Raw genomic sequence first — 19780 nt, 5'->3', positions numbered from 1 at the left:
AACTTATTGTTTCAGAGGAAAACAAAGCGTACAGTCGAGTTTTAATAGCTTACTTACAACTGGGCTCGTCAGGCACTCTTCTTGGCTGCAGTGGTTGTTATTATATTTACATGCTTCCAGCTCCCGTTTTTGCTCGATGACAACTCGTACTTTTCGACTCTCCTTTTTCTCCCACCTCACGCTCACAGACACATAACAAGTATGGCAGTCCATTCTCCCTGCAGCACGGACTACACTGCCCATGAAGCTACATTCTGCATTCTACCTATTAGCTTAGCACAACAACAACAAAAAGGCCTCTCTCACCCAGGAAACATGCAGAGCGAGAGCGTCATCCTGTAACCATGGCAACCGTAACGTTGCCGCCTGGAACTACAGAACGTAGCTGTCAAACAAAACCCAAACAGTCCTGACCCGCCACAATATGAAACAAGAAAGTACCGCCGTGTAATCCATTTATTTCAACAAGGTAACTGTATTCTAAATACCACCTTTTTAAACGGTACCTGTAACGGAATACAGTTACTCATATTTTGTATTTTAAATACGTAACGGCGGTACATGTATTCCGTTACTCCCCAACACTGCATACATATATACATGTATGTGTGTATATACATACATATATACATGTATGTGTGTATATACATACATATATACATGTATGTGTATATATACATACATGTGTCGTGAGGGTGTCACTGCAGCCTCTCACACTGCGCACGCACAAACACAGAAATGAAAGTGAAAAGACGGAGCAGCACGGCAGTGCAGCGTGTGATCTGGACACAAGCGTTGGAGGCACAACTTGTAGAACTTTGGCAAGCTCATCTGACCCTTTTCGATGTGGCTTCACAAAATTATCATGACCACAACAACTGTGAAAATAACTGGACGGACATTGCTGCTCAATCACAGCTGCCTGATCAATGTTTTTCATTAGCAATTTAGCAAAGTTGATGGTGGTGGTGTGCGTGTCTGTGTGAGTGAAAGAGAGGGAGAGAGAGAGAGCGACAGATTTTCTGTTGTAACCTTCATGTTATGGACGCACAGTGTGAACACTCAGGTCGCATCAGAACATCGGGCCGTATAGTGTGAGACCCTACATCGTGACCTATGAACTTCTAACCCCTGCGAGTTAATCGTGCATTTTGAGCAGAAGCTGAATAATGGGACTGAAAAAAAAAAATTGCACGGTGTATGCCTAGCTTAACAGAGCACAAAGTAAAACAGGAAATATGACACGTGCGCACAGACACGGACTCAGAAACGAGAGTAAGATGGCGACATCACAGACGTGGCAACAGAGGAAATTTAGAGACAGGGGACCAGGACAGGCACAAACTAGACATTGAAAAGAGGGGACACGTAATCAAAACCTAAGAACTAAAACACACAGAGCAAGGATGAACTAGCGCGTTAGAGATGCAAAACAGAAACCAAAACTATGGACAATAATAATCAAATAATACATTTACTAGTACCGTGACATGTAAGCTTTTGTCTCATGCTGCAAGTATGCATATCTGCCTGGGGTTTCTAAAACATCTACTTTTGCATAGCATGATTGAGGTTTACACAAATACTTCATCAGGAGTCAGGATCACTTAATGATGTTGTTAAAGTTACCTTTGCAACATTTTTTTAGACAGTGATGAGATCATCTGAGATGAGACAAACAGAAGACCAGTCTAAAAAGTAGGTACAAACCTGTTCAGGGAAAAGCAAATTTGTACAGATTGGATGAATTCTAAATTATGTTTGCTGAGTAAGATGATCCTAACTATTAAATTGGCTCAGTAGTAGTATAATGGTATACACTAATAAAATATTGTAATATACTATTGTTATTATATAGAAAGAAAAAGATGATAATATTAATAATGACATAATATTAATAATAAGAAGCAACCTAGTCAGTTATGATGTGAGGTGAATGATTGTTATGAAGTAATCTGCATCAAGCTTAAGGTTTGCTCAAACTCAGTATAATGACATATGAGATGAAGAAAATAAAGAAACTATCTAAACTAATTACGTGCATAGAGGCACTTAACCTGCTTAAAAATCTGTCATTTATCTTAGATAAAATATTACTGAGATATAGAGCACACCTATAATAACAACTAATAAGCCAAACTCTGTAGACAACAACTAAAGCTACAGGATTGAGAAGCTGAATTAAATAAGTGGACACCGCTAAGTTGATGAGCATGTTACACATTTTCTTTTCTTTTTATTTATTTGTTTTTAGAGAAATTATCTAAAAATGCATTAAGTGAAAATGTAATGTTGCATCTGTAGAGAAGAAAGAAGAAGCATTCAGTTATTTAAAAATAGGCATTACAGACAGATACAGTTTTAGCACTGCCTGACTATGATAAGCCTTTCTACTTACGTGTAGATAGAGGAGCAGGTTATATGAAAGCTGTGATAACACAGGCATTTGGAGAAAAACAACGCTCGTTAACATTCCTGGTGAAAGTTAGACGCGTGTAAATTAGACTCTGTAGCGTCAGGCCTGCCTGCATATGCAAGCCTGTGCAGCCGCAGCAGAGGCAGTAAAAGAGTCAGCTGCACGTATGTAGTCATATGTGCATATGAATTGCACGCAGACCAAAATATAAATATATACACTGACAGCCAGTTTGTTTTTTCAGCAGTGCACCACTTTGCGAAAATTTGGCATAACAGAGGTATGGTCACCTCTACGGATAACCCCGTGCAACACGGCAGCTTATTAAAAATCTTATTGGAAGTGATCACCTTGCCAAAACAATTGGCACTTTGCAAATGTGCAGCACATCAAAAAGACAATTTTATTGTCACAAAAGGAAATAATTTTGCAGATCAAACAGCAAAGCAGGCTGCACAACAAACGATAACGCTTCTAACATCCGAACATTGTACACAAATACCACTTGACGTACTAAAAACCGAACAAAAAGCTGCAACAATCACTGAACAGAACAAGTGGCTGAAATGTGGAGCACAACTGAAAGATGACTTAATGGTCTGTGATGGAAAACCAATATTACCAGAGTCGTTACACAGGACAGCGGCTGTAGTGACACATGAAGTAATACATGTGTCAACAGGAGGGAAATATAGTATAGATAAACAATACACACTTTTACACTATAAATTTTGAAACTTCAGCGAAAAATTTGTAAGAACATGCCTATTCTGTCAAAAACACAACTCACAAGGAAACTTAAGACCTAAGAGAGGCCAGTTCTCCACACCATCCACATGGATTTTATTGAATTGAATGAATGTCAAGGATCAAAATATGCCTTAGTGATCATAGATGTGTTTTCAAACTGACCAGAGATATATCCAGTAAAAAGCAGAGGCAATCTTCATTGCAAAATGCTTATGTAATCATTTTATTCCAACATATGGTATCCCTTCTCTGATAAGATCAGACAATGGGACACATTTTGTCAATGATGTGATCAGTAAGGTCTCTGAAGCACTAGGATTCAGCATAAGAAATCACTGTGCTTATCATCTATGGAGTGCAGGGTTAGTAGAGAGAACTAACAGCACCATAAAACAGAGACTCAGAAAATGCCTGCAATAGATAAAAATGCAAAGAGTTTAGTTTATTTAAAAGGCAGTGTGTGTGAGAGGATTATGAAATTATTGTGTGAATGACGTTACATTTTAGATTAAAAGTTAGTAGAATTACAGAGGGTTTGTAGATTGTAAATACAAAATGAGTTTGATTAGCCTGTAGAAACACAAAAGAGAGTAACAGGAAGTGTGTGTGTGACAGGACCTTTGCATGCCCATAGAGGGAGTGAGCACCCAGAGAGAAAAACAGAAGAGACAGACTCTAGCCAGATGAAGCAAATGGAGGCTTTAAGAAAAGAAATGAAAATGATATTAATGGTATGGTTTAGTGTGTCAATATAGGTAACAAATAAATAAAGGTGGACTTTTCTCAACCTAGAATTTTGAGCATAGCAGCAAAACCATAGATTAACATAATTGGGAGAAAACAAGCCAAAGTTTGGCTTAAAATTTTACAGCTTGTCCTCCCACTTGTCCCGATCCTGAGAAGAAGCTCAAAGGACAGTTAATCTCCTGATGAAGACCAACGAAATATCGTGGACTTGAAGAATTAACAGCAGGCTGGTAAGAACAGTGTGACATAACTGTTTAAAGGCACTGAATGTGATATTTTGCCTGGCTGGGACTTAATCTAAAAGGAAGAAACAGAGAAGAAACAGATTGTGTTTGCTGGAGATTTAAAACAACAAAGGACACTTTGAGAAGGGTACAGGGGCCAGTGGGAAGGTGAAGCCCAGAGGAGTATAATTGGGTTGAAATTGAAGCCTGAACTCATGATGGTGTTTAGAGATGTCCACCAGATCACAACAAAGAGGTAAACAAAAATAGAAAACACACATATATAAATTGTTACATGTGAAATTATTTTTGGAAAGAATCAGAAGTAAGATAGTTTGAATCAGACCTCAGTGAAAAGATGCATGAATTGATGCAAGTGAACCAATAGATAAATCTGTTAGAAAGACAACTTTAGTAGAATGAATGGCAAAACTAGTAGAAAATAGGGATATTGTTTTGAACTGCCGTGCGACGCTTCTCAAGTCTCTTGCAGATTAAAACCAGGTGAAGGTCCATACCAAGTACTCCTAACGACGCCAACAGCTTGCAAAATCGCTGAGAGGCCCTCTTGGATCCACCAGAGCCATTGCAAAAAAGTGGAAGTGAGTGACAGCACAACCTAAAGACGCCACCACCCCGACTCTTTGGTGATCTACAGGTGAAGGGAGGGCTGATTGGGTATATCCCGCCCTCTACTTCTCGCCTGTAGTCTACTCACCAGAGTAAATCGGTGTGTCTGGTCATCATGAAGATTATTCTGTTTACCACCTTGGCCCTGCTGCTTACAGCATGGACCCTGATGCACTTAAAGGATCAAGAAGCCAACTTGCATAGAAGGGCATGGACATATGACAACTCACACCTGACTGAAGTGACACAGGACCACATCCATCCCTGGATGAACAACGCCTGGTATAGATACATATATAATCGCAAAGAAGACAAAGATTGTTATATATGCTCACACATGCCTGCTACAACACAGCATGCTACATTATATGGCAGACCTATGAACATGACTCAAGTGGCATGCGCAGCAAGCTTTGCCAGTCTAGGTTATCAATATTTAGGAATTGTCCTAAACCACAGCGACCTCCTGACTATTGGACTATAGTTTTGGGCTGTTTTTAAATGCATCGACCAGCATCAACAAAGAGCAAAATCAGGAAATTGATGCCATAAGAATAACTGTTATGCAACACAGAGTTGCCCTGGACATGATCTTGGCAGAAAAGCGCGGACTGTGTGTTTTGTTTAATATAACTTGTTGTACATATATTCCAGACAATGTGCATTCTGATAATATGACAAATGCTCTACAATTACTTAGAAATGTTCAACAGGCACAGGTAACCGATTGGGCAAATTCACAAAGTAATTGGTGGGATTGGTTTATGAGCGGCTCATGGAGAACACTGATGTTTAAGGTTTTAATGTTTATTGGCCTAATACTTATCATGTTTTGTATCTTTACTACATGCATTATCACCTGTGTAAGAGGAATGGTATCAAGAATGATATCTCAATCTCTTGTTGCATATGTCACTGTGCCAGACGAGGAAGAAGGAGAAGACGATGAGTATGAAATTAATGTGATGAATGATTATGTTTGAATGATACACATCTTATGACGACCAGACCGAAAGCACTCACAATGTAGGGTCTGTGTCTGAAACACATTGATGTATGGTTTAAAATTCCGCTACAAACAGGAGGGAATGTTAAGATATTTTTGTAGTTTTGTGATTATGTTTAAGTTGTAGCTTCATTTTAAATGTTTAAGTTTCTCTCTTTCTCTCTCTCTCTCTCAAACTCTCCTTTTAAGGAAATGTTTAAGTTTCTATACATACCAAGCTACCTCCTGTTTCAGCAGATAAGCGAACAGTTTTCTCCTATTATGGAAATGTTTTTGTATTCTGAACATGACACTCCTACTTCCTTGTAAGCTTGCTTGGTATAAATAAAGAATGCTCTGAAAGCCCTGGGTGGTTTTTCTGTCACATCTGTTGTGCGCACTTTGAAAGCAGAGCAGATCGGACCGTGACCGCCCATGCGCATGTAAAAATTAGATATCTGAGTGTGACTTCATTTACCTTTCTAATAATTTTCTCTTCACAACTGTGTTTATTGATTTTAAAATGTCCAATTCTGTTGGTGGTGTTTTATTTATTTTTTGTGTTTGAATCCAGTTAGAAATTTCTTTACTCAAAGGTGAAGAAACTGGTTGCAACTGATAATAAAATAGATAAACTGATAAAGAAAATAGTAGAAAAGGAGTAAAGAAAAGGTAGATGGCTAAAAGATAGAGGAAAGAAGGTGTTGAGGAGTAAAAAGAGAAAAGGGGTCAGAGAAGAAGAAAGAGAGAAGAGAGAATCCCAACAATACCCTATGAGCAAGCACTAGGCAACAGTGGGGAGTAAAAACTCCCTTTTAACAGGAAGAAAACTCCAGCAGAACCCGGCTCAGGGAGGGTCAGCCTTCTGCCGTGACTGGTTGGGAGTGAGAGGAAAGAGGGGGGAAAAAAAAAAAGGGATGGAGGACTATGACTATAGTAGAGTGAAATCTTGGGTATTGTTGATGTTATAGCTGCCCAAATTCGTTATCCAATCTGAATTCTTCTTTTGGCTGCTTGATCCACTGCCAGAATCCAGTCTATTGACCAGTAAACAATTGTCCGAAATGCAGCTGCGACGCTCACAAAGAGTTGATAGAGCGTGTGGAACATAAAAATCACAGTGAAAGCAGTTACTGTAATTCGCAATGTTGCCCAGGTTGTAGCTGCCTCAATTAGTTGTCCAATCTGAATTTTTCTTCGGGCTGCTTGAATTACTGCCAGAATCCAGTCTATTGACCAGTAAACAATTGTCCGAAATGCAGCTGTGATGCTCACAAAGATTTGATAGAGGATGTAGAACATAATGATCACAGTGAAAGCTGCTATTGTAATTTTCAATGTTGGCCACAGTGTAGCTATCCCAATTTGTTGTCCCAATAGAATTTTTCTTCTGGCTTCTATAAAAACTACCAGAACCCAGTCGGATGCCCAGTAAGCGGTTGTCTGAAATGGACCTGCTGGGGTCTCAAAGAGTGGATAGAACATGTAGAACATGAAAATCACAGTGAAAGCAGCCACTGTAAATCTCAACGGTGCACACATTGTAGCTCTCTCATTTTGTTGTTGCATCTGAAATTTTCTTCTGGCTTCTTGAAAAATGACCAGAATCCTGTCTCTTACCCAATAAAAGGTCCTGACAAATGGGGCTGCAGTGTTCTTAAAGACTTGATACAACATGTAGAACATATAGATCAGAATCATAATTGGAGCTGTAATTCTGGTTCCGAGCCATGTTATAGCAGCCTCAGCTCTTCTTCTGGCGGCTTGAAAACCAGCCCCAATGCTGTGTAGTGTGCTGTAAATAAACCCATTCTCTGTTTCAGGAACTTCCTCGTTCTCCGAGGCCATGTCATTTATGGACCAATAGCCAGTGTAGGAAGAATTGGGTTGGGATTCTGATTTTTCTTCTAGTTCATCTTTAAAACTTTCACTGGCAGGTTTCAATGTATGAGTCACAGAAGTGGACTGAATTTCACTCAAATGCGAGGTGACATGGTCATATGGCTTATCAGTAAGACAAGGAAGCATATCATTAGACACAGTTCCTCGTCTAGCCGTGGAATAAATAATTGTTGATCTCTCGTGGCTCCAGTAAACTGAGAAGCCATCGTCAGTTGTTGTCCTACTAGTAGAAACAACAGTGATAGTTTTTTCCTGGGCCCAGTAAATTGATGCCATTCTTGCTTGACCCATGCTGCCAAAAGGTTTGGTCTTCTCTGAACCCAGGAATTCAATATTTAGCCATTCTCTCTTATTTAGGGCATAAATACTTCTTACAGTTAGCCGTGGGGGTGCACAGGGAGAAAGCTTGAGCTCTGAAATGGCAGAATCCTTTGTTCTGTGCTCAGGTTTCTCTTGCGCCATTTCACTGCAAGAGTGCAAACCAATGGAACTGGGTCCATGACTCTCATAGATCAGTTCATCATCATCGTTGCTTCTGACATTTTTTTCTGTCCGAGCCGATGGCTGCACAGATGTATATCGTTCATGAGCTTTTTCAGCTATATATGATGCAATATGTGGAAAAATATTTTCCACATTCTCCCAGGCCATGTCATTTATGGACCAATAGCCAGTGTTGGAAAAATCGGGTTGGGGTTCTGATTTTTCTTCTGGTTCATCTTTAAAACTTTCACTGGCAAGTTTCAATGTATGAGTCACAGAAGTGGACTGAATTTCACTCAAATGTGAGGTGACATGGTCATATGGCTTATCAGTAAGACAAGGAAGCATATCATAAGACACAGTTCCTCGTCTAGCCGTGGAATAAATAATTATTGATCTCTCGTGGCTCCAGTAAACTGAGAAGTCATCGTCAGTTGTTGTCCTACTAGTAGAAACAACAGTGATAGTTTTTTCCTGGGCCCAGTAAATTGATGCCATTCTTGCTTGACCCATGCTGTCAAAAGGTTTAGTCTTCTCTGAACCCAGGAATTCAATATTTAGCCATTCTCTCTTATTTAGGGCATAAATACTTCTTACAGTTAGCCGTGGGGGTGCACAGGGAGAAAGCTTGAGCTCTGAAATGACAGAATCCTTTGTTCTGTGCTCAGGTTTCTCTTGCACCATTTCACTGCAAGAGTGCAAACCAATGGAACTGGGTCCATGACTCTCATAGATCACTTCATCACCGTCGTTGCTTCTGACATTTTTTTCTGTCTGAGCCGATGGCTGCACAGATGTATATCGTTGCAGAGCTTTTTCAGCTATATATGATGCAATATGTGGAAAAATATTTTCCACAGCATATGTGAGAGCCACACCAAGAATAGTTTCCATGTTTGAGAGCAAATGGGTTTAACTAAAGCCGGTGGTTGTGCAGTGGCTGAAAGGCACTTGCTCCACTTACTGTTGGAATTTCTAGTTGGACTGTTGTGAGTTCTGATTGCAATTAAAAGTATTTTTTGTCGTCTTCTGGAGCTTGAATAAAGTCCAAGGAGAAGAAAAGGAGGTAAATATACGCCAAACTGTGCACTTGCTTTGAAAGCAGCAGGAAGGAATGATGAGACTGGAACTTGTTTGGGCTATTTAAGCCTTTAGGGACATCAAAGGAACAAAAGGATGATGACATCACAGAGGGTCAAAGCATGCACATGCAACATTCCGTGGCTTTAATCCACAGAGAGAGAAAAACTCAAACCTTCATGTTTATGAAGTAGTTACATAAGAGAGTTTGTGCTGCCAGTATTTAGGTTTGTTTTTATTTTTTTCTTATACCAGCGATGGTCTCAAAGCTTCTGGTTCTATTGTGCCATAATGGTCACTTTGAAAGTGTGCTGTCCTTTGGATGTTTGCCTTCTCTTCGCCCTTCTTTTTTTTCTCATCCATGTGCTGTACTCATCATCTCTTCTGCTCTCTCCTCCTGTGAGGAATACAGTCAGTATGTGTCAGAAAAGCCAAATCTCTAATATCTGATGTGATTATTAGGTTATTATCTCATAGATTTTCTCTGCCTATTTTATACAGTGACCCAATCAAGAAATATCAGCTATCAGAAAAGCAACATTTGAATGGACTATTTCATGCCATAGTCCTATTTGACATTGTTTTTTTTAACTGGGATGTTTTCGTCTACATTTGATTTATTACATACAATTCATTCTCTGTAGTGTCATTAAATATATATTAATACAGCTTGAGCAAGGAACAGAACATAGTATGTCAACCTCTGCATTACATCTTCTTTATTGCATACTTAGACAGATACTCAATTTTGAATGGGAAAATAAGTAATTGACAGTAAAATAAAAATGTCATTAACATTGTCAGTACAACATAAATACATACAGTACACACACACATGTATGTATATGTATGTATATATATACATATACATACATATATACATGTGTGTGTATATACATACATATATACATGTATGTGTATATACATACATACAGTGTTGGGAAGGTTACTTTTAAAATGTATTCCATTACAGATTACAGAATACATGCCCTAAAATGTATTCTGTAATGTATTCCGTTACGTTACTCAATGAGAGTAACTCATTGAATACTTTGGATTACTTAACATATTATCATGCTTTTTACAACTACGTGAATGTACTATTGCTGTGTGATTTATTACTATTACTGAAGGTCCACGGCTCCGAACTGGAGTAAAGGGACCTCTGACTAATACGGGTTCCGTGTCGGGCTCGTAGCCGAAAAATAGCTTTACTTTGTTTTGTGGGTCAACTCTGCTTGCCAGAGACAGAGAGAGGCGTTGAAAGGCTACTCCAACTGAACTTATTGTTTCAGAGGAAAACAAAGCGTACAGTCGAGTTTTAATAGCTTACTTACAACTGGGCTCGTCAGGCACTCTTCTTGGCTGCAGTGGTTGTTATTATATTTACATGCTTCCAGCTCCCGTTTTTGCTCGATGACAACTCGTACTTTTCGACTCTCCTTTTTCTCCCACCTCACGCTCACAGACACATAACAAGTATGGCAGTCCATTCTCCCTGCAGCACGGACTACACTGCCCATGAAGCTACATTCTGCATTCTACCTATTAGCTTAGCACAACAACAACAAAAAGGCCTCTCTCACCCAGGAAACATGCAGAGCGAGAGCGTCATCCTGTAACCATGGCAACCGTAACGTTGCCGCCTGGAACTACAGAACGTAGCTGTCAAACAAAACCCAAACAGTCCTGACCCGCCACAATATGAAACAAGAAAGTACCGCCGTGTAATCCATTTATTTCAACAAGGTAACTGTATTCTAAATACCACCTTTTTAAACGGTACCTGTAACGGAATACAGTTACTCATATTTTGTCTTTTAAATACGTAACGGCGGTACATGTATTCCGTTACTCCCCAACACTGCATACATATATACATGTATGTGTGTATATACATACATATATACATGTATGTGTGTATATACATACATATATACATGTATGTGTATATATACATACATGTGTCGTGAGGGTGTCACTGCAGCCTCTCACACTGCGCACGCACAAACACAGAAATGAAAGTGAAAAGACGGAGCAGCACGGCAGTGCAGCGTGTGATCTGGACACAAGCGTTGGAGGCACAACTTGTAGAACTTTGGCAAGCTCATCTGACCCTTTTCGATGTGGCTTCACAAAATTATCATGACCACAACAACTGTGAAAATAACTGGACGGACATTGCTGCTCAATCACAGCTGCCTGATCAATGTTTTTCATTAGCAATTTAGCAAAGTTGATGGTGGTGGTGTGCGTGTCTGTGTGAGTGAAAGAGAGGGAGAGAGAGAGAGCGACAGATTTTCTGTTGTAACCTTCATGTTATGGACGCACAGTGTGAACACTCAGGTCGCATCAGAACATCGGGCCGTATAGTGTGAGACCCTACATCGTGACCTATGAACTTCTAACCCCTGCGAGTTAATCGTGCATTTTGAGCAGAAGCTGAATAATGGGACTGAAAAAAAAAAATTGCACGGTGTATGCCTAGCTTAACAGAGCACAAAGTAAAACAGGAAATATGACACGTGCGCACAGACACGGACTCAGAAACGAGAGTAAGATGGCGACATCACAGACGTGGCAACAGAGGAAATTTAGAGACAGGGGACCAGGACAGGCACAAACTAGACATTGAAAAGAGGGGACACGTAATCAAAACCTAAGAACTAAAACACACAGAGCAAGGATGAACTAGCGCGTTAGAGATGCAAAACAGAAACCAAAACTATGGACAATAATAATCAAATAATACATTTACTAGTACCGTGACATGTAAGCTTTTGTCTCATGCTGCAAGTATGCATATCTGCCTGGGGTTTCTAAAACATCTACTTTTGCATAGCATGATTGAGGTTTACACAAATACTTCATCAGGAGTCAGGATCACTTAATGATGTTGTTAAAGTTACCTTTGCAACATTTTTTTAGACAGTGATGAGATCATCTGAGATGAGACAAACAGAAGACCAGTCTAAAAAGTAGGTACAAACCTGTTCAGGGAAAAGCAAATTTGTACAGATTGGATGAATTCTAAATTATGTTTGCTGAGTAAGATGATCCTAACTATTAAATTGGCTCAGTAGTAGTATAATGGTATACACTAATAAAATATTGTAATATACTATTGTTATTATATAGAAAGAAAAAGATGATAATATTAATAATGACATAATATTAATAATAAGAAGCAACCTAGTCAGTTATGATGTGAGGTGGATGATTGTTATGAAGTAATCTGCATCAAGCTTAAGGTTTGCTCAAACTCAGTATAATGACATATGAGATGAAGAAAATAAAGAAACTATCTAAACTAATTACGTGCATAGAGGCACTTAACCTGCTTAAAAATCTGTCATTTATCTTAGATAAAATATTACTGAGATATAGAGCACACCTATAATAACAACTAATAAGCCAAACTCTGTAGACAACAACTAAAGCTACAGGATTGAGAAGCTGAATTAAATAAGTGGACACCGCTAAGTTGATGAGCATGTTACACATTTTCTTTTCTTTTTATTTATTTGTTTTTAGAGAAATTATCTAAAAATGCATTAAGTGAAAATGTAATGTTGCATCTGTAGAGAAGAAAGAAGAAGCATTCAGTTATTTAAAAATAGGCATTACAGACAGATACAGTTTTAGCACTGCCTGACTATGATAAGCCTTTCTACTTACGTGTAGATAGAGGAGCAGGTTATATGAAAGCTGTGATAACACAGGCATTTGGAGAAAAACAACGCTCGTTAACATTCCTGGTGAAAGTTAGACGCGTGTAAATTAGACTCTGTAGCGTCAGGCCTGCCTGCATATGCAAGCCTGTGCAGCCGCAGCAGAGGCAGTAAAAGAGTCAGCTGCACGTATGTAGTCATATGTGCATATGAATTGCACGCAGACCAAAATATAAATATATACACTGACAGCCAGTTTGTTTTTTCAGCAGTGCACCACTTTGCGAAAATTTGGCATAACAGAGGTATGGTCACCTCTACGGATAACCCCGTGCAACACGGCAGCTTATTAAAAATCTTATTGGAAGTGATCACCTTGCCAAAACAATTGGCACTTTGCAAATGTGCAGCACATCAAAAAGACAATTTTATTGTCACAAAAGGAAATAATTTTGCAGATCAAACAGCAAAGCAGGCTGCACAACAAACGATAACGCTTCTAACATCCGAACATTGTACACAAATACCACTTGACGTACTAAAAACCGAACAAAAAGCTGCAACAATCACTGAACAGAACAAGTGGCTGAAATGTGGAGCACAACTGAAAGATGACTTAATGGTCTGTGATGGAAAACCAATATTACCAGAGTCGTTACACAGGACAGCGGCTGTAGTGACACATGAAGTAATACATGTGTCAACAGGAGGGAAATATAGTATAGATAAACAATACACACTTTTACACTATAAATTTTGAAACTTCAGCGAAAAATTTGTAAGAACATGCCTATTCTGTCAAAAACACAACTCACAAGGAAACTTAAGACCTAAGAGAGGCCAGTTCTCCACACCATCCACATGGATTTTATTGAATTGAATGAATGTCAAGGATCAAAATATGCCTTAGTGATCATAGATGTGTTTTCAAACTGACCAGAGATATATCCAGTAAAAAGCAGAGGCAATCTTCATTGCAAAATGCTTATGTAATCATTTTATTCCAACATATGGTATCCCTTCTCTGATAAGATCAGACAATGGGACACATTTTGTCAATGATGTGATCAGTAAGGTCTCTGAAGCACTAGGATTCAGCATAAGAAATCACTGTGCTTATCATCTATGGAGTGCAGGGTTAGTAGAGAGAACTAACAGCACCATAAAACAGAGACTCAGAAAATGCCTGCAATAGATAAAAATGCAAAGAGTTTAGTTTATTTAAAAGGCAGTGTGTGTGAGAGGATTATGAAATTATTGTGTGAATGACGTTACATTTTAGATTAAAAGTTAGTAGAATTACAGAGGGTTTGTAGATTGTAAATACAAAATGAGTTTGATTAGCCTGTAGAAACACAAAAGAGAGTAACAGGAAGTGTGTGTGTGACAGGACCTTTGCATGCCCATAGAGGGAGTGAGCACCCAGAGAGAAAAACAGAAGAGACAGACTCTAGCCAGATGAAGCAAATGGAGGCTTTAAGAAAAGAAATGAAAATGATATTAATGGTATGGTTTAGTGTGTCAATATAGGTAACAAATAAATAAAGGTGGACTTTTCTCAACCTAGAATTTTGAGCATAGCAGCAAAACCATAGATTAACATAATTGGGAGAAAACAAGCCAAAGTTTGGCTTAAAATTTTACAGCTTGTCCTCCCACTTGTCCCGATCCTGAGAAGAAGCTCAAAGGACAGTTAATCTCCTGATGAAGACCAACGAAATATCGTGGACTTGAAGAATTAACAGCAGGCTGGTAAGAACAGTGTGACATAACTGTTTAAAGGCACTGAATGTGATATTTTGCCTGGCTGGGACTTAATCTAAAAGGAAGAAACAGAGAAGAAACAGATTGTGTTTGCTGGAGATTTAAAACAACAAAGGACACTTTGAGAAGGGTACAGGGGCCAGTGGGAAGGTGAAGCCCAGAGGAGTATAATTGGGTTGAAATTGAAGCCTGAACTCATGATGGTGTTTAGAGATGTCCACCAGATCACAACAAAGAGGTAAACAAAAATAGAAAACACACATATAAATTGTTACATGTGAAATTATTTTTGGAAAGAATCAGAAGTAAGATAGTTTGAATCAGACCTCAGTGAAAAGATGCATGAATTGATGCAAGTGAACCAATAGATAAATCTGTTAGAAAGACAACTTTAGTAGAATGAATGGCAAAACTAGTAGAAAATAGGGATATTGTTTTGAACTGCCGTGCGACGCTTCTCAAGTCTCTTGCAGATTAAAACCAGGTGGTTTTAGGTCCATACCAAGTACTCCTAACGACGCCAACAGCTTGCAAAATCGCTGAGAGGCCCTCTTGGATCCACCAGAGCCATTGCAAAAAAGTGGAAGTGAGTGACAGCACAACCTAAAGACGCCACCACCCCGACTCTTTGGTGATCTACAGGTGAAGGGAGGGCTGATTGGGTATATCCCGCCCTCTACTTCTCGCCTGTAGTCTACTCACCAGAGTAAATTGGTGTGTCTGGTCATCATGAAGATTATTCTGTTTACCACCTTGGCCCTGCTGCTTACAGCATGGACCCTGATGCACTTAAAGGATCAAGAAGCCAACTTGCATAGAAGGGCATGGACATATGACAACTCACACCTGACTGAAGTGACACAGGACCACATCCATCCCTGGATGAACAACGCCTGGTATAGATACATATATAATCGCAAAGAAGACAAAGATTGTTATATATGCTCACACATGCCTGCTACAACACAGCATGCTACATTATATGGCAGACCTATGAACATGACTCAAGTGGCATGCGCAGCAAGCTTTGCCAGTCTAGGTTATCAATATTTAGGAATTGTCCTAAACCACAGCGACCTCCTGACTATTGGACTATAGTTTTGGGCTGTTTTTAAATGCATCGACCAGCATCAACAAAGAGCAAAATCAGGAAATTGATGCCATAAGAATAACTGTTATGCAACACAGAGTGGCCCTGGACATGATCTTGGCAGAAAAGCGCGGACTGTGTGTTTTGTTTAATATAACTTGTTGTACATATATTCCAGACAATGTGCATTCTGATAATATGACAAATGCTCTACAATTACTTAGAAATGTTCAACAGGCACAGGTAAGTAAGTAAGTAAGTAAAATTTATTTATATAGCGCTTTTCACAGATAAAAATCACAAAGTGCTTTACAACACAGGAAATGGGAATATAAAAACAATATAACAGTAAATAAAACAATGTAAAACAATAAAACTATAAAAACAGCATAAGAAGAAATTAATCAAATGCTTTTCTAAATAAAAATGTCTTCAGCTGTTTCTTAAAAGAATCAATGGAGTCCGTGCAGCGAAGAGACAGTGGGAGAGAATTCCACAACCGTGGTGCCACAGTCTGAAAGGCCCGATCACCACGAGTTTTAAAACGAGTGCGCGGTACCACCAGCAGTCTCTGATCTAATGACCTTAAAGCCCGAGAAGATGTATGTGGTTTCAGCAGGTCAGATAAATATTGAGGAGCCTGACCATGTAGGGCCCTAAAGGTTAGAACTAAAATTTTAAAATGAAACCTAAAATTTACAGGCAACCAGTGAAGGGAGGCCAAGACTGGAGTGATATGCGATCTTCTCTTGGTGCCTGTTAAGAGACGTGCTGCAGCATTCTGCACAGTCTGAAGACGATTTAAGGCTGATTTGTTAAAACAAGTAAAAAGGCCATTACAGTAGTCTAAACGAGAAGAAATAAAAGCATGAATAATCATCTCAAGTTCAAGCTTTGATACCATTAGTCTGAGTTTAGAAATAAAACTATTGGTAACCGATTGGGCAAATTCACAAAGTAATTGGTGGGATTGGTTTATGAGCGGCTCATGGAGAACACTGATGTTTAAGGTTTTAATGTTTATTGGCCTAATACTTATCATGTTTTGTATCTTTACTACATGCATTATCCCCTGTGTAAGAGGAATGGTATCAAGAATGATATCTCAATCTCTTGTTGTATATGTCACTGTGCCAGACGAGGAAGAAGGAGAAGACGATGAGTATGAAATTAATGTGATGAATGATTATGTTTGAATGATACACATCTTATGACGACCAGACCGAAAGCACTCACAATGTAGGGTCTGTGTCTGAAACACATTGATGTATGGTTTAAAATTCCGCTACAAACAGGAGGGAATGTTAAGATATTTTTGTAGTTTTGTGATTATGTTTAAGTTGTAGCTTCATTTTAAATGTTTAAGTTTCTCTCTCTCTCTCTCTCTCTCTCTCTCTCTCACACTCTCCTTTTAAGGAAATGTTTAAGTTTCTATACATACCAAGCTACCTCCTGTTTCAGCAGATAAGCGAACAGTTTTCTCCTATTATGGAAATGTTTTTGTATTCTGAACATGACACTCCTACTTCCTTGTAAGCTTGCTTGGTATAAATAAAGAATGCTCTGAAAGCCCTGGGCGGTTTTTCTGTCACATCTGTTGTGCGCACTTTGAAAGCAGAGCAGATCGGACCGTGACCGCCCATGCGCATGTAAAAATTAGATATCTGAGTGTGACTTCATTTACCTTTCTAATAATTTTCTCTTCACAACTGTGTTTATTGATTTTAAAATGTCCAATTCTGTTGGTGGTGTTTTATTTATTTTTTGTGTTTGAATCCAGTTAGAAATTTCTTTACTCAAAGGTGAAGAAACTGGTTGCAACTGATAATAAAATAGATAAACTGATAAAGAAAATAGTAGAAAAGGAGTAAAGAAAAGGTAGATGGCTAAAAGATAGAGGAAAGAAGGTGTTGAGGAGTAAAAAGAGAAAAGGGGTCAGAGAAGAAGAAAGAGAGAAGAGAGAATCCCAACAATACCCTATGAGCAAGCACTAGGCAACAGTGGGGAGTAAAAACTCCCTTTTAACAGGAAGAAAACTCCAGCAGAACCCGGCTCAGGGAGGGTCAGCCTTCTGCCGTGACTGGTTGGGAGTGAGAGGAAAGAGGGGGGAAAAAAGAAAAGGGATGGAGGACTATGACTATAGTAGAGTGAAATCTTGGGTATTGTTGATGTTATAGCTGCTCAAATTCGTTATCCAATCTGAATTCTTCTTTTGGCTGCTTGATCCACTGCCAGAATCCAGTCTATTGACCAGTAAACAATTGTCCGAAATGCAGCTGCGACGCTCACAAAGAGTTGATAGAGCGTGTGGAACATAAAAATCACAGTGAAAGCAGTTACTGTAATTCGCAATGTTGCCCAGGTTGTAGCTGCCTCAATTAGTTGTCCAATCTGAATTTTTCTTCGGGCTGCTTGAATTACTGCCAGAATCCAGTCTATTGACCAGTAAACAATTGTCCGAAATGCAGCTGTGATGCTCACAAAGATTTGATAGAGGATGTAGAACATAATGATCACAGTGAAAGCTGCTATTGTAATTTTCAATGTTGGCCACAGTGTAGCTATCCCAATTTGTTGTCCCAATAGAATTTTTCTTCTGGCTTCTATAAAAACTACCAGAACCCAGTCGGATGCCCAGTAAGCGGTTGTCTGAAATGGACCTGCTGGGGTCTCAAAGAGTGGATAGAACATGTAGAACATGAAAATCACAGTGAAAGCAGCCACTGTAAATCTCAACGGTGCACACATTGTAGCTCTCTCATTTTGTTGTTGCATCTGAAATTTTCTTCTGGCTTCTTGAAAAATGACCAGAATCCTGTCTCTTACCCAATAAAAGGTCCTGACAAATGGGGCTGCAGTGTTCTTAAAGACTTGATACAACATGTAGAACATATAGATCAGAATCATAATTGGAGCTGTAATTCTGGTTCCGAGCCATGTTATAGCAGCCTCAGCTCTTCTTCTGGCGGCTTGAAAACCAGCCCCAATGCTGTGTAGTGTGCTGTAAATAAACCCATTCTCTGTTTCAGGAACTTCCTCGTTCTCCGAGGCCATGTCATTTATGGACCAATAGCCAGTGTAGGAAGAATTGGGTTGGGATTCTGATTTTTCTTCTAGTTCATCTTTAAAACTTTCACTGGCAGGTTTCAATGTATGAGTCACAGAAGTGGACTGAATTTCACTCAAATGCGAGGTGACATGGTCATATGGCTTATCAGTAAGACAAGGAAGCATATCATTAGACACAGTTCCTCGTCTAGCCGTGGAATAAATAATTGTTGATCTCTCGTGGCTCCAGTAAACTGAGAAGCCATCGTCAGTTGTTGTCCTACTAGTAGAAACAACAGTGATAGTTTTTTCCTGGGCCCAGTAAATTGATGCCATTCTTGCTTGACCCATGCTGTCAAAAGGTTTGGTCTTCTCTGAACCCAGGAATTCAATATTTAGCCATTCTCTCTTATTTAGGGCATAAATACTTCTTACAGTTAGCCGTGGGGGTGCACAGGGAGAAAGCTTGAGCTCTGAAATGGCAGAATCCTTTGTTCTGTGCTCAGGTTTCTCTTGCGCCATTTCACTGCAAGAGTGCAAACCAATGGAACTGGGTCCATGACTCTCATAGATCAGTTCATCATCATCGTTGCTTCTGACATTTTTTTCTGTCCGAGCCGATGGCTGCACAGATGTATATCGTTCATGAGCTTTTTCAGCTATATATGATGCAATATGTGGAAAAATATTTTCCACATTCTCCCAGGCCATGTCATTTATGGACCAATAGCCAGTGTTGGAAAAATCGGGTTGGGGTTCTGATTTTTCTTCTGGTTCATCTTTAAAACTTTCACTGGCAAGTTTCAATGTATGAGTCACAGAAGTGGACTGAATTTCACTCAAATGTGAGGTGACATGGTCATATGGCTTATCAGTAAGACAAGGAAGCATATCATAAGACACAGTTCCTCGTCTAGCCGTGGAATAAATAATTATTGATCTCTCGTGGCTCCAGTAAACTGAGAAGTCATCGTCAGTTGTTGTCCTACT

This window comes from Perissodus microlepis, chromosome 8 (assembly GCF_051167445.1).
Source record: "Perissodus microlepis isolate ML-2025 ecotype Zambia chromosome 8, ASM5116744v1, whole genome shotgun sequence".
NCBI lineage: Eukaryota > Metazoa > Chordata > Actinopteri > Cichliformes > Cichlidae > Perissodus > Perissodus microlepis.
The sequence above is the reverse complement of the archived record's forward strand: the minus strand, read 5'-3'. Positions refer to the sequence as shown.